Below are 15,512 nucleotides of genomic sequence, written 5' to 3' on the forward strand. Positions count from 1 at the left end.
AACTTCTTCTTGAGTCCTCAAGCTTCTTCTTCTTCCACAAGCTTCCAATGCACAAGTTTTCTCTAAAAAATGTCTCACAAGCTCATACAAGGCATTAGGGTTTCGAGATTTAGAGTTTGGGACTTAGAGGCTATAAATGAGGTCAGCCTTTGGAGGTTAAGGTGTTTAAATAGGGTGCAAAACCCTAAAAATTAGGGTTTCACTCTGCCAGTCCTACTTGTCGAGCTGGGCTCTCAACTCGTCGAGTAGACTTTACATCCCGCGTCCAAATTCCATTCCTACTCGACGAGTTTGGGGCGTCCAACTCGTCGAGGTTCTATACAAGAGTGAACAAATTTTGATTTAAAATACGTACCAGGAACCGAACGTTACATGTCTTCTAACTATTTGCAGCTATTCCATCAATTGACAGTTTGAACAATCATTTTTATCCTAAACTTCTTGATATCCCATTCCCGATTTACATCCCAATTCCTTAGTTGTCCAAATTATCCTAAACTTTTTATGTAGATTCCTCACTTGAGACCTGCTGAATACAAGAGATCAAGATTATCTAGGAACAGAACAAACAATTATGAAGAAGGTGTTGAATATCCAATATGCAAAATAAAAACTGTTGGCAAGAGCTAGAGAGTAGAGAGTAATTTTGGGTCTGAATTAGATCTTGAATCTGTAATCGGACCTATGCTTTATTTTTATTTTATTGTTTATTGCATTCCATTTTGGATTCTGTTTTTGTTGTTTTCACTTTAAAATTACATTCTTGTAAATTAGTGTTTCGGATATTACTTGCATCCAAGATTAATGTTTTCAAAGTGATTATTGCGTCTTTGAAAAGAATTATAATTAGAAACAAAACAATAAAAATAAATTAATATATTTATCCATTTTGCTTGAAAAACCAAAGATTAAAAAATTTGAAGATTCATATCTTAATATATTTTCAACCTCTATAATGCATGTGACATTTTTTAGTAAATTTAGAATGTTGATATTCGATGAAATGAGATATAATTTTTGTAATTTTTTTTTATAAAAGTTAACGGAAAAGAGTTAAAAAAAAATGGTCAAAAATTATACTAAAAAGGATAAAAATTAAAATAATAGTTGTAATTTTAAAAAGGTTAAAAAAATATATTTTGATAAATATTATCACTACTATAGTGGTAAATGTGACAACCCGGAAAATTTTTGGTTTTAAGACCCAGTCAATCAACTCAACTGAGTGTCAAACTCATTAGTACCGAGTTCTAGCCCGGTAAAAGGCCATTCTAAGGAGTTTTGAGCTTAATACACTTAAATAATAAGTGTTAGAAAGTACCCGCTAGAACCACAGTGTAGCAAATCAAACCATAACCTCATTTAAGTGAGTTCACGGCCACAAGACCATGAGTTTACGACCGTAAACTCATGTGGCCGTAAACTCAAGTGCATATATATGATACTTGGCCATTTCTAGTCATTTCTTCCTTCCTTGGCCGATTTTCCTTCAAATCCTCTCAAGTATCATCAAGACTTTCTTCCAAGATCTTCATATAAGTAAGTATTCTTCCTAGATTTGTTGATACATCTCTTAATCTAGCCTCCTTCCATGATTTCATCCATAGAAATCACTCTTTTCTTAGATCTTCAAGTTTCACCAAGAACACACACTAGTGTTCTTGGCCAAAACCGACCCTTTCAAGCTTCTAGATCGTAAGTACTCTTTCCTACACTTCATATCTTCTAGGAAGCCTTGAATCACACCCTTGAAACATGCCTTTTCCCAAGAACATCTTGAGTTTACGGCCCAAGATCTTCCTTGGCCGTAAACTCAATGTTGAAGCATGTATGGACCATAAACCCTATAAGGTGCAAAGCTAGTGACCCAGAACCCTTCCTTGATGATTGTAGGACCTTAAACCACACTCACTTCATAATGTCCATGAGTTTACGGCCGTAAGCTCCATGCTTGGCCGTAAACTCATCAAAAGCCTCAATGAAGGTGGTCTTTCTCATCCTAGTGTAGAGCAAAGGTCCCTAGAGATTCCCAAGCTTTGAAACCAACACTTAGCCATGTTTGATCATGAGTTTACGGTCGTAAACTCCCTTGAGCCGTAAACCCATGGTAGTAAACTCATGTTAGTGTCATTTCACTTTCCTTTGTTGAATCACATGTGATTCCAACACTTGGTCAAAGTGTTTCCTAGTCCCGGAAGGTGTTTCCTTTCATATAGTTGTTTATAAACACTATATTCATGTCAATATGTGTCCTTATATGTCATTTAGGACCTATTGTGTCTCGGGACTTCATTCGTGGAACTTCTCATCCTTACACGCATACCTGTTTGAATCACCCACATCAGGTGAGTTCATACCCCGTAATGAATCTTTTAACTGTTTTAACTGTTTTAAGGGGGGGGGGGGGAATACAAGTTGAACACAATGATAATTGTGTAAATGTTTGTTATAAACATCTTTCAAAATGTTACTTATGTCATTTATAAGTTGTCAAAACATTTCAAAAACTCTTTTAAAGTTATGTTACTTTATAGTTATACAAAACTCCGTTTTTAAAGTACAAACATAACTTAGTAGATAAACGAATCTTTTCAGTATCAGTCCAAGTAGAACATTAGTAAACTATAATAGGTATAGTTTAGGAGAATGCTATTCATTACTTCTAGTACAATGAAGCACACAAAGAGTCAGTTCATACATGAGTCAAACACACAGTGAAGAGAAACAAACAATACCATACAGAGAGAACACACAATTACGAGAAACAAACAGAACGTACAATATACAGTACACAACAAACAAGTTAGGTTGCTATAGCATGAGAACACACACACAGGATCTAATTATACCAATTGATCACTAACTCATTGTTTTAAACAAAATGTGATAGTTATATTGGGTATACATGATCATATAACCTTAATGTGAATTACACGGCTTGCAAGAATTTGCAGAGGTCGCGTTTGGTTCCCTTAATCTCTTGACAGGGGGAGCGTTTAGTAGGGGTTCTAGCCTTCACATTATGACCATAATAAAACGAACATGTTTTTAGGTCACCAGTACGTCCGCATGTCATTATAAATGACAACTGTGTACTTACATTTCCCATTACTTTCATAAAGTGACAGTACCACTTGAAAGTCAAACTCAACTATTTTCGAGTTAAGATAGTTATAAATTAGGGAAAACATACATTTTTACAAACGACAAACGGAACAGTCGAGTCTAGCACATAACAGTAGATGCCTTGTTAGAAGGCCACGTTTAACAGAAGATGCCTTGGTAGAAGGCTACCTTTAAAAGAAAGGACCATAATGCTAGTCTTATGATTCCTTAATATATACATCACAGGATATATATATATATATATATATATATATATATATATATATATATATATATATATATATATATATATATATATATATATATATATATACCAATAGGACCCGACAGGTAATAGGATGTGTGATCTCCGTTTCATTTCCTGTTCCTTGTTTGGTTGTGGGCTTGGAACGAATTCGCCCAATCTATTTCCTATCCGATTCTATATATATGTATGCTCAGTATACATTAAGTCATCATAAGGGTACCAGGTATGGGTCAGGTTATAGGACACAGAGTCAAAGCACAGTTTTTCTAGTACAAAACAAACTTTCCAAAATCAGTACTTTTGGTATACAAAACTAGAAACTTCCCAGTAAAGGGTTTAATCCATTTTATTAAACCAGTACAATTTAAAGGACCTTAGGTGAGTAACTCTATAATACCTTAGTTTATACACCATGTTTATATATAAAACTAATACCCAATAGGTAGTTGGATGTGTGCTTTCCGCCTTACTTCCTGTTCCTCGTTTGGTTGTGGGCTTAGGGCAGATTCACTCAATTAACTTTCTATCCGATATTAGATTATATATAGCAGTATAAAGTAAGCTATTATAAAAGTAGTCACTGTGGTCACCATTTTATTATAAGAAATATGGGTTTTCTTAAAGAACTTTTCATTCGATATAAATGAACCATTACAATTAACTCCATGAGTAACAAGTGAATACACCAGGGTTATATATGACGATGATCTAACAACCAATGGAATGTGTGCTATCCGCCTTAAATTCTGTTCCTCATTTGGTTGTGAGCTTAGGACAGATGCACACAATCGATTGTTTGTTTACTCTTTGTCTTATATAACTTGTACCCACTTAGTACCCATAGAAAGGGTTGTAGTGACATTTTACTTGAACTTCCATCAAAGTAGGAAATATAGGATTTTCTAGAGGAACAAGCGAACTTTTCAAAACAGAACTTACAACTTACAACATTTTACAACTACATGTTACAACTACATTTTCAACACCATTTTACATCTACATTTTCAACAACACTTTACAACTTACTCACATCACTAAAATCTTATGAACTCACCAGCTTAATTGCTGATCAAATCTTTCAAATAACTTGTATTCTCAGGAGACTATTAGACAGGTGCACGTGCTGGGAATTCAGAAGATGGAGCATTATAGCTTCAAGTCTTGTTTTGTTATTTGTTTATGAATTCTATGTTTTATGAACACACACATTGTAAACACTTTCTTTCGAAATGAAATGTTTGTTCATTACTTGCTTACCATATACATATCTCGTGATACTGAACATGACGTCCTCCACCCCTGAACGATTCCGCCGTTCCGGTTTTGGGGTGTGACAGATTGGTATCAGAGCATTGTTTATAGTGAACTAAGTATATCAACCGATAAAAGATATACAACTATAAATACAATGGGGCTTAAGTGCTCTGGATAATGATATATTTTTAGAATATAACTATAGGTTATAAAAATATACCTACTTGCTTATACATGTATTTAAAGGTTGGGCACTGTCGTCAACCCGAACAGTTATGTAACCATAGCTAGGATCAATATAGTCTGATCAACTATATTCATTCGAGATGTGACCGACATGTGTTTGGGAATGATGTGGTGTTGCAACAGTGTTAAAACACTTACCTGAACACCAGTCAAGAGAACACCAGAACAAGTACATTTAGATTTAGAATACTATAGGAGTATTCTATGATACGATAGCGCGATAACGAGTTTAGAACATATCAAGTACATTACGTTAAAATACTATAGGAGTATTTTAGTCCATATAAATAACTTATGTGATAACTTAAAAGACCCTTACGGATAGGTCTATAATCTTGCAATGTATATTCCTAAAGTTTTATATATAATCAAGATCTTATAAACTTAGAACCTGTGGTCTACGCTTCGCTATCCATTCCTCTTAAGGGTGTAGTTTTGGAGTAGGATCACTTATTCGAAGGTCTATTTAATCTTCAACTATATACAAACTTGTATACATTGTATAATTATAGGAGGACTCCGTAAGGATCACCCCATAAAGTTACCTTAAAGCTCATAGATTCTTTAGTCACTTTCATTCTCGCACGACAAGCCCAGATAGATGTAACCACTTCCTCATAGTAGACAACAGAAGGGTCCAGGAGGAACAAGAGCAAGTTCATGAGAAGTTTTCAAAGAGGGATCAGCCGAAGTAACCAAAACGCCTTACACGTCACATTATTAAATAATAATCTTGTTAAATGAGCTAGTGGAAACACTGCTCACATTATATGTTAAGATTATTTTCTTACATGCAACTGGTAACAGTTATTCAGGAAACAGAGATTCATTCGAGGATAGTTATTTCAAATTCATAGAGTTTATTAGGTATAGACTCTTTTATGAATTGTTCCTAGAACCCTCTGGAAGTCAGGACCCGATACATCCAGAACTAGGATAACCTTGTCTTTTCAGCTTTCGGCTTGTGTCCATTGCTTTAGACTTATTCTGTCTCATCTTTGTATTCTTTTAGCAAAGATGCATCCTCGCAGATCTAACAGACGCACTACTCCGATAACTCCAACGCCGCCTCCTTCGCAAATCGATATGGCAGCTATAAATGCTGAAGTGGCTGCGGCTGTGGCAACAACCATGGCTCAATATCACTCCATCAGTACCAGTGGAGGTGAAACGCCTACTGATTCTACTCAGGGTGAGGTCCCCGTGCGCTCGAGAGAGTTCTCCTACAAGGACTTCACCAAATGCCATCCATTGTCCTTTAATGGGACTGAAGGAGTCATTGCCCTCTTGCAATGGTTCGAGAAAACAGAGTCGATCTTCAAAATCTGCTTGTGCCTAGAAGGAAGCAAAGTGAAGTTTGCTGCCTGCACCTTCTCTGGCAAGGCCCTAACATGGTGGTACAGCCATGTTAAGTCACTGACTCTATCAGTGGCTAACTCATTAGGTTGGGAAAACCTAAAAGAGTTAATGCGGGAGGAATACTGCCCGTCAGGCGAAATTCAAAAGCTGGAACGAGAGCTGTGATCTCACTATGGTCGGCTCAGACATAGTGACCTACACTGACCGGTTCAGCGAGCTAGCAACTCTATGCCCCAGGATGGTTACCCCGGAGAGCAAGAAGATAGAAATATACATTTGGGGTCTGATTGCTCCGACCCAAGGAAATGTGTTGTCTTCTAACCCAGCCACGTTCGATAGTGCTAAACTCCTGGCTCAGCGACTCATCGACCATGGAGTCCGCCATGGTGTAAAAGTCCCTATTCCTGAGCCATCGAGGGAAGAGGACTATAATCAGAAGTCGGGGAACAAGAGGAAGAAGAAGCGAACAACACAGGACACCCCGCAAGAGCAACGAGCGAGTACTATGTACGCCGCTACGACGCCTACTGCTTCAGCACCTGCCAGGCGATATGCTGGAAACCTCCCGAAGTGTGGAAAGTGCAACTTTCACCACACCGGAGTATGTCGGGAAATGCAGTGTCTGAACTGCCACAGAAAGGGACACACAGTCCGTTTCTACAGGGCACCGGCTCAACCGATCTCCCAAGTCCCCGGAGCTGAAGAAAACGAAGCCTGCTATGGCTGTGGTGAGACTGGACACTATCAGAGGGATTGCCCGATAATAAGGAACTCAGGAGCGGATGGGCGCATCCTGATGATCACCGCAGGAGAATCTACCCCGGAGTCGTCAACGAGTAGCGGTACGTTTTCAAAATAGTAATTACTTTTAAAAATAATTTATATTGGTATAAGATTAAAATTTGGGGATAACAGCTAAAAGTAATTATAATAACTCACATATTGAAATAGGTCACAATATTCAAGAGAACTAAAAGATTCGTTTAGAGAAGCTATTATGGCTTACCATAATACATCAGGGTTGTGCATAACTAAGATGTTACAGACTTAGAGTGAGTGACTCCGCCTAGGTCCCTATTCCTTAGTTGGTTGAGGATTTGAGGCAGAGTTACTCAGTCGACTGCCTGGTTCATCTTAAATATTCATAACTTGTATATGGCAGGCGATTGTAGTGGTACCAAGGAGGATCATGATATGAAGTATCCCCACCAGTTATTAGAGCACTTTCGTTTGTATGTATGCGCACATAGCGCTACTATACATAGGAGTGTTAACATCAAAGAGAAAACAGGAAACACGGGAACAGTTACAAAGAGTACATTGTCGAACATACTAGGAGTACAGTATCAAGCATACAAGGGATACATCGTCGTATAGCAGACGTTTCTTTCAATTGGCCAAAACTTTGTTCAGTAAAGAGTCCGTTACTTTCTTTCGTCATGAGTTGGCATGGTCCTCACCATACTGAGTTCATATGTTTCTATCGCCTCGATCGGCAAGTTCTCGAAACTTTCGTCATTCGTATCGAAAGTCCGACCTAAACCTCAATTTTATCTTTCGTATTCTAAACCCCGAAGTACTCGTGCGAAGAGTACTTTGTCCTCCGAAGCCTTATCGTCAGATGTCCGCAGACCGTCAAGAAATACCACTCGTCCAACAGACCAAGTTCGAGCACAGAGGCTATGGACGAATACAACCCACCTATCACTATTCAGTGTATACGCGAGGGTGGTATATGATTATGATTACGCAGATTTAGTATGTGTGTTTCCGCCCTATCTCCTGTTCCTTGTTTGGTTGTGGACCTGGGGCAGAGTCGCACATCCGACCGTCTTACTAATCCTAAGTATATACGACTTGTATGCACGAGGTAATGATAGATGGACCAAGTACGAATCCTATCAGGAACACCAGGGCAAAGTTGCCAGGTCTACGAGTAGGTATTTTGCCAATCCGAGGAGCGCAACCCCAGTAGTACGGCTAAGAAAGCTAATTTCGGGACGAAATTCCATCTAACGGGGGGATGATGTGACAACCCGGAAAATTTTTGGTTTTAAGACCCAGTCAATCAACTCAACTGAGTGTCAAACTCATTAGTACTGAGTTCTATCCCGGTAAAAGGCCTTTCTACGGAGTTTTGAGCTTAATACACTTAAATAATAAGTGTTAGAAAGTACCCGCTAGAACCACAGTGTAGCAAATCAAACCATAACCTCATTTAAGTGACTTCACGGCCACAAGACCATGAGTTTACGGCTGTAAACTCATGTGGCCCTAAACTCAAGTGCATATATATGATACTTGGCCATTTCTAGTCATTTCTTCCTTCCTTGGCCGATTTTCCTTCAAATCCTCTCAAGTATCATCAAGACTTTCTTCCAAGATCTTCATATAAGTAAGTATTCTTCCTAGATTTGTTGATACATCTCTTAATCTAGCCTCCTTCCATGATTTCATCCATAGAAATCACTCTTTTCTTAGATCTTCAAGTTTCACCAAGAACACACACTAGTGTTCTTGGCCAAAACCGACCCTTTCAAGCTTCTAGATCGTAAGTACTCTTTCCTACACTTCATATCTTCTAGGAAGCCTTGAATCACACCCTTGAAACATGCCTTTTCCCAAGAACATCTTGAGTTTACGGCCCAAGATCTTCCTTGGCCGTAAACTCAATGTTGAAGCATGTATGGACCATAAACCCTATAAGGTGCAAAGCTAGTGACCTAGAACCCTTCCTTGATGATTGTAGGACCTTAAACCACACTCACGTCATAATGTCCATGAGTTTACGGCCGTAAGCTCCATGCTTGGCCGTAAACTCATCAAAAGCCTCAATGAAGGTGGTCTTTCTCATCCTAGTGTAGAGCAAAGGTCCCTAGAGATTCCTAAGCTTTCAAACCAACACTTAGCCATGTTTGACCATGAGTTTACGGTCGTAAACTCCCTTGAGCCGTAAACCCATGGTAGTAAACTCATGTTAGTGTCATTTCACTTTCCTTTGTTGAATCACATATGATTCCAACACTTGGTCAAAGTGTTTCCTAGTCCAGGAAGGTGTTTCCTTTCATATAGTTGTTTATAAACACTATATTCATGTCAATATGTGTCCTTATATGTCATTTAGGACCTATTGTGTCTCGGGACTTCATTCGTGGAACTTCTCATCCTTACACGCATACCTGTTTGAATCACCCACATCAGGTGAGTTCATACCCCGTAATGAATCTTTTAACTGTTTTAACTGTTTTAAGGGGGGGGGGGGGGAATACAAGTTGAACACAATGATAATTGTGTAAATGTTTGTTATAAACATCTTTCAAAATGTTACTTATGTCATTTATAAGTTGTCAAAACATTTCAAAAACTCTTTTAAAGTTATGTTACTTTATAGTTATACAAAACTCCGTTTTTAAAGTACAAACATAACTTAGTAGATAAACGAATCTTTTCAGTATCAGTCCAAGTAGAACATTAGTAAACTATAATAGGTATAGTTTAGGAGAATGCTATTCATTACTTCTAGTACAATGAAGCACACAAAGAGTCAGTTCATACATGAGTCAAACACACAGTGAAGAGAAACAAACAATACCATACAGAGAGAACACACAATTACGAGAAACAAACAGAACGTACAATATACAGTACACAACAAACAAGTTAGGTTGCTATAGCATGAGAACACACACACAGGATCTAATTATACCAATTGATCACTAACTCATTGTTTTAAACAAAATGTGATAGTTATATTGGGTATACATGATCATATAACCTTAATGTGAATTACACGGCTTGCAAGAATTTGCAGAGGTCGCGTTTGGTTCCCTTAATCTCTTGACAGGGGGAGCGTTTAGTAGGGGTTCTAGCCTTCACATTATGACCATAATAAAACGAACATGTTTTTAGGTCACCAGTACGTCCGCATGTCATTATAAATGACAACTGTGTACTTACATTTCCCATTACTTTCATAAAGTGACAGTACCACTTGAAAGTCAAACTCAACTATTTTCGAGTTAAGATAGTTATAAATTAGGGAAAACATACATTTTTACAAACGACAAACGGAACAGTCGAGTCTAGCACATAACAGTAGATGCCTTGTTAGAAGGCCACGTTTAACAGAAGATGCCTTGGTAGAAGGCTACCTTTAAAAGAAAGGACCATAATGCTAGTCTTATGATTCCTTAATATATACATCACAGGATATATATATATATATATATATATATATATATATATATATATATATATATATATATATATATACCAATAGGACCCGACAGGTAATAGGATATGTGATCTCCGTTTCATTTCCTGTTCCTTGTTTGGTTGTGGGCTTGGAACGAATTCGCCCAAGTGAATACAATTAACTCCATGAGTAACAAGTGAATACACCAGGGTTATATATGACGATGATCTAACAACCAATGGAATGTATGCTATCCGCCTTAAATTATGTTCCTCATTTGGTTGTGAGCTTAGGACAGATGCGCACAATCGATTGTTTGTTTACTCTTTGTCTTATATAACTTGTACCCACTTAGTACCCATAGAAAGGGTTGTAGTGACATTTTACTTGAACTTCCATCAAAGTAGGAAATATAGGATTTTCTAGAGGAACAAACGAACTTTTCAAAACAGAACTTACAACTTACAACATTTTACAACTACATGTTACAACTACATTTTCAACACCATTTTACATCTACATTTTCAACAACACTTTACAACTTACTCAAATCACTAAAATCTTATGAACTCACCAGCTTAATTGCTGATAAACTCTTTCAAATAACTTGTATTCTCACGAGACTATTAGACAAGTGCTCGTGTTGGGAATTCAGAAGATGGAGCATTATAACTTCAAGTCTTGTTTTGTTATTTGTTTATGAATTCTATGTTTTATGAACACACACATTGTAAACACTTTATTTCGAAATGAAATGGTTGTTCATTACTTGCTTACCATATACATATCTCGTGATATTAAACATGACGTCCTCCACCCCTGAACGATTCCGCCGTTCCGGTTTTGGGGTGTGATAGTAAATATGTTTAAAAGTACATCTATTTGGTATATATATATATATATATATATATATATATATATATATATATATATATATAGACACTAATCTAATAAATAAGTAGATTGTTGCCACGTGGCATTCTCCAAGCCACCCCAAATCGAATTTTCCCGCTCCTATCATCTAACTGAATTCCCAAAATTGCCCTTCGATTCAATTTTCTCAGCAACTTCCGTTCATTCCAAAATATATGGGCGTTTGTTATAATCTTATTTCCTGCATGTTTTTTTTTAAAACAGAAACTCATTAAACCTTATTCAATTACGTATCTACTTGATTTTGTAATCCCTATAAATCAGCCATGATTATAGAATTTATATAATTCAATCATAACAAAAAAAACTATTTATCCACAGTATACATATTTTCCATATTGAATTCGGCATTTCCATATCCTCTCCCATTTAATTCGTTTTTTTATTGTTAAGATTGTCAACATTTTTTCATCATTCTATTCCTTTTAGAATAGAGTTAATTGCAAAAAAGCAGGAAATATATTTCAACCCAAGTATTCTTCATATATTATTTATGTACCTGTTGAACTTAAAGGCTTCTTGCGGTTGCAGAATATGTTGCCCCTGCCATTCTGTTTGCACATCACAATGGTTTTCCTCTTCAGCTATTCTCACTGTTTTCGTTTTCTTCACCTCTTCCACCAAAGATAAAGAAACAACAGCAGGTTAGTATTTTCATAATTCATTTTTTTATGTTTATGATAGTTATCATTATAGTTTTTATTCAAATTTCCATTAAAAAATATTGTACAATGAATGTGTAAGGAACAGTTCCCGTTTAAACAACATACAATAATTTATTTACCACTTCAACGATTTTTACATTCTTCTCCGTTCACTTTCTTGCATTGGCTCCTCCATTTGCATCTGCCACTGATTTCACCTTTCACTTTTCTTCGAAATTTTAAGATTCCTACATACAAGGTACTTTAAAAGCTTGCTAAAATTGTCAAATACATAACTACAATGCTATTTCAGTTTACTATTTTAGCAATAGATTATTATGATTTAATTTGCATTTTTCAGAATTGTACCTTGAAACTCTTTGTATTTCAACATTCTACTTCAAAAAAAGTCTCATTTTAGCATTATACTTCCAAATATTTTCTTATTTAGTTAAATTTGGGTTGAATATCATGAATTTAAATTAAAAAGTACTCTATAATCTACCACAATTGCTGAAAATCAGAATTTTAAATGTCGGATATCTCATTCCTTTTTATTTTGCAAAAAAATAGAATGAATCCCAAAAAAACAGGGACAAATTGCTTTAAATACCTATGTGTAATCCTATATTATCTGCTAATGGCTACTCCTAAACCTTCATTATGCTCCATCATAACATCCTCCAACCGCATCTCGCCAATACATAACTTCTAGTAGCCACCAGAACTAAAAGGAATGGATGGGAAGAACATAAGGTTGGTACCTTCTTTCGATTTTTAATTTTGAATCGAGTTTTTATTTTTCAAGATATTACACATCTTTAGTCTAAAAAAGCTAAATTTGCTTTTGTTTTGTTTTGATTTAGTACTCAAATCTACCATTCAATCCAAGTATCAATTTTTCCAATTTCGTTTTAATTCTAAGTATATGACAGAAAGCATATTCTTAAAAATCTGATAATAAAAAATATATGAAAGAAAGCATATTCTTAAAAATATGAAAGAACACTAAAGTTCCAACACCAAACACCTTAAATCCTGATTTTCGTTTAAGGCTTAACCAAATCTCAGTGTAAGTTGGGTCTATGTTACTTAGCAAGAAATGAAAAAATCGAATCACATTGTGTAACTGAGTGAGAGTTAACCGAGGAAGAAGCTAGAGTAAGCAAAGGCGACGAACCGAGACATCAACAGCGGAGGCAAACGCTTGGCGGAGGCAGACGTAGAGCGGTGCTAGAAGCAGCGGAATCAGATGAAGCCGGAGGCGGAGGTAACACCAGATTGAAGGTTCGACTTGTAGAGGTGTAGTTGAGGCCGATCGGAGAAAAAAGGGAAGGAAAGAAAGAGTCAATTGTGGGAGTTGGTTAGGTTTAGGATATTTAGTCGATTAGGTTTAAAAGGCAGACATGTAATTTTGACATTTTTCTGTTTGACTTTTGTTAGATGGGATATTTTAGAAACAATATACTTTGTTTATTTTTGTAATTATTTATTTAATATATATTATTTCCTTTTTTAACTAATGTTACATTCTTCTTTTATCTTCGGGAAAAAACTTGTCAATTTTAAATACTATGAACAACAACATAAATTTGGTTTGGTTTGGAACACAGTTATAACAAAAATGCCATGACTTTTCTTCCTCTCTTTACGAATTATCAATTGCGAATTTTAAATCAATCATCTCAAGTTACATCTTTGGATAACTGAATATGTTATTCAAAATGAATTCATTGCAAACAATCCATACATTCATTGTATCATAATTATTGTGCAATTTGCAAAAAAAAAAAAAAAAAAAAGAAAAAAAAAGAGAAGTTTGTTATTCCAATTTATGTAAAATGTAATGTTAGTGACCTTCTTTTATGTTTTTTACATAATTTTATTTTTAGATAATTCATCAAATAGTATCACCATCCTTCTCTCAAATTCATATTATGAACAATATATTATTTACTATAATAACTAAAGATAATATTGCCACATGTCAATCTCTAATAAGTTTTGACACTTGTCATTTTGTGATAATTTTTAAATAAATAATATCCACATGTCAATTTATGGTTTTTTTTCAATTTTTAAAATAAAAAAGTCACATAATGCTTATACTTATATATGTTAAGTATCAAATGTAAAAAATATTACACTAAATTGCAATTAATATGTTTCTTCATTTCTTATTTTAAAATTTTATTTTAAAAAATAGTTATTGTTTATATTTTAATATTTTATTTTTTTTAATCAACCCGTGTAATACACGGGTTTTACACCTAGTATATATATATATATATATATATATATATATATATATATATATATATATATAGTCAAAAACTTCGGACTTGTTTGTATTGGAAAAATAAAAAAATTGTACTGTTTCAAGAGACGTGTTGACCAAAACAAAACTAGAATATGAAAGTGGTGCTGGAATTGCCCATTTCCAATCAGATTTAGAATTATCTCAGTTTCATGATTGTTGCAACTTACTAAATCAATTTAATATTTCTGATACATTAGATAACTGGTTATCGGGAAGCTGAGAGTGTTAACCCAAGTACCTTTTCGATTAACATTCTTAGAAAATTAATTGAGCAAGGCAAGCCACTCTTTTAGATGGAATAGATGGGCCCCTTTGAAAATCAACTGTTTTGCTTGGAGAGCAGGTCTTGGCAGAATTCCAACCTTGGAGGCTTTGGTTAGAAAAGGCGTTTCGATCACAAATACCAACTGTCACTTATGCGGTGTTGTGGAATAATCAGTGGACCACCGAATGATCTCGTACACCTTAACTATGAGTGCCTGGAATTTTATTTCAAATTGGTATGACCTGTCCAACTTTACCCCTGGGTCGGTAAATGATTTTCTCTTCATTCCTGACTCTCTTCGGTTGGCTTCAAAAAATAAAAAGACCATGCACTTAATCTTACTCTCCATATGTTGGTTTCTATGGAAGATGAGGAACAATAAGGTGTTTAGCAACATTTCATCATCCCCTTCGTTGATCTTCGATGAAACTAAGGCGCACACTTTTATTTGGTTGAAAACATGGGTGAATGTACCAAATCTAGATTGGAACATCTGGTTTAAACCTGTTATGGGTCTTTTCTTTATAATGTAATCATAATCCTATAGCTAGGGTTGGCAATTCTTGACCCAACCCGTAACCTCGACATGAAAATAAACAAGTTTGGGTTGAGATTTCTAACCCTCCAACCCACGAACCCGTTTATTTCAAAGGTTGGGTTAGGTTACCTATTTGAGTTCACGGGTCAACCTGTCAACCTGACTATATATATTATATTAAAAAAAATTATAATTATAATTTATGAATCAATGGAATATACGACAGAATTGCATTTTGCATGAATGTTTTCAATTTCATTTGGATGTTTATGAGTTTATGACTTTACGTTGGAAACCTCTATTTTTTCAAATTGTTGCTTATTAAGTTATTATGTTAGATTCGTATTTGGTTGTTCATTTCATTCTAGTAAATGTAAAATTCTAA

General features: G+C 35.5%; 1 long non-coding RNA gene across 3 annotated transcripts; it reads right to left on the minus strand.

The window, feature by feature from the left end:
• Positions 1-11,131: 11,131 nt before the first annotated feature.
• Positions 11,132-13,384, minus strand: LOC145112641 (uncharacterized). Of its 3 annotated transcripts, none has more exons than XR_013710608.1 (4): positions 13,185-13,384; positions 12,145-12,252; positions 11,860-11,974; positions 11,132-11,541 (listed from the first exon to the last, which is right to left on the minus strand). It is a non-coding gene; the product is annotated as an uncharacterized LOC145112641 (long non-coding RNA). The 3 variants fall into 3 exon arrangements; XR_013710609.1 differs by having other exon boundaries at positions 13,150-13,384; XR_013710610.1 differs by lacking the exon at positions 13,185-13,384 and adding an exon at positions 12,618-13,115.
• Positions 13,385-15,512: the final 2,128 nt, after the last annotated feature.

Source organism: Lactuca virosa, chromosome 5 (genome assembly GCF_052849685.1).
Source record: "Lactuca virosa cultivar CGN04683 chromosome 5, Lactuca_virosa_CGN04683_v6, whole genome shotgun sequence".
In the NCBI taxonomy this organism is placed as follows: domain Eukaryota; kingdom Viridiplantae; phylum Streptophyta; class Magnoliopsida; order Asterales; family Asteraceae; genus Lactuca; species Lactuca virosa.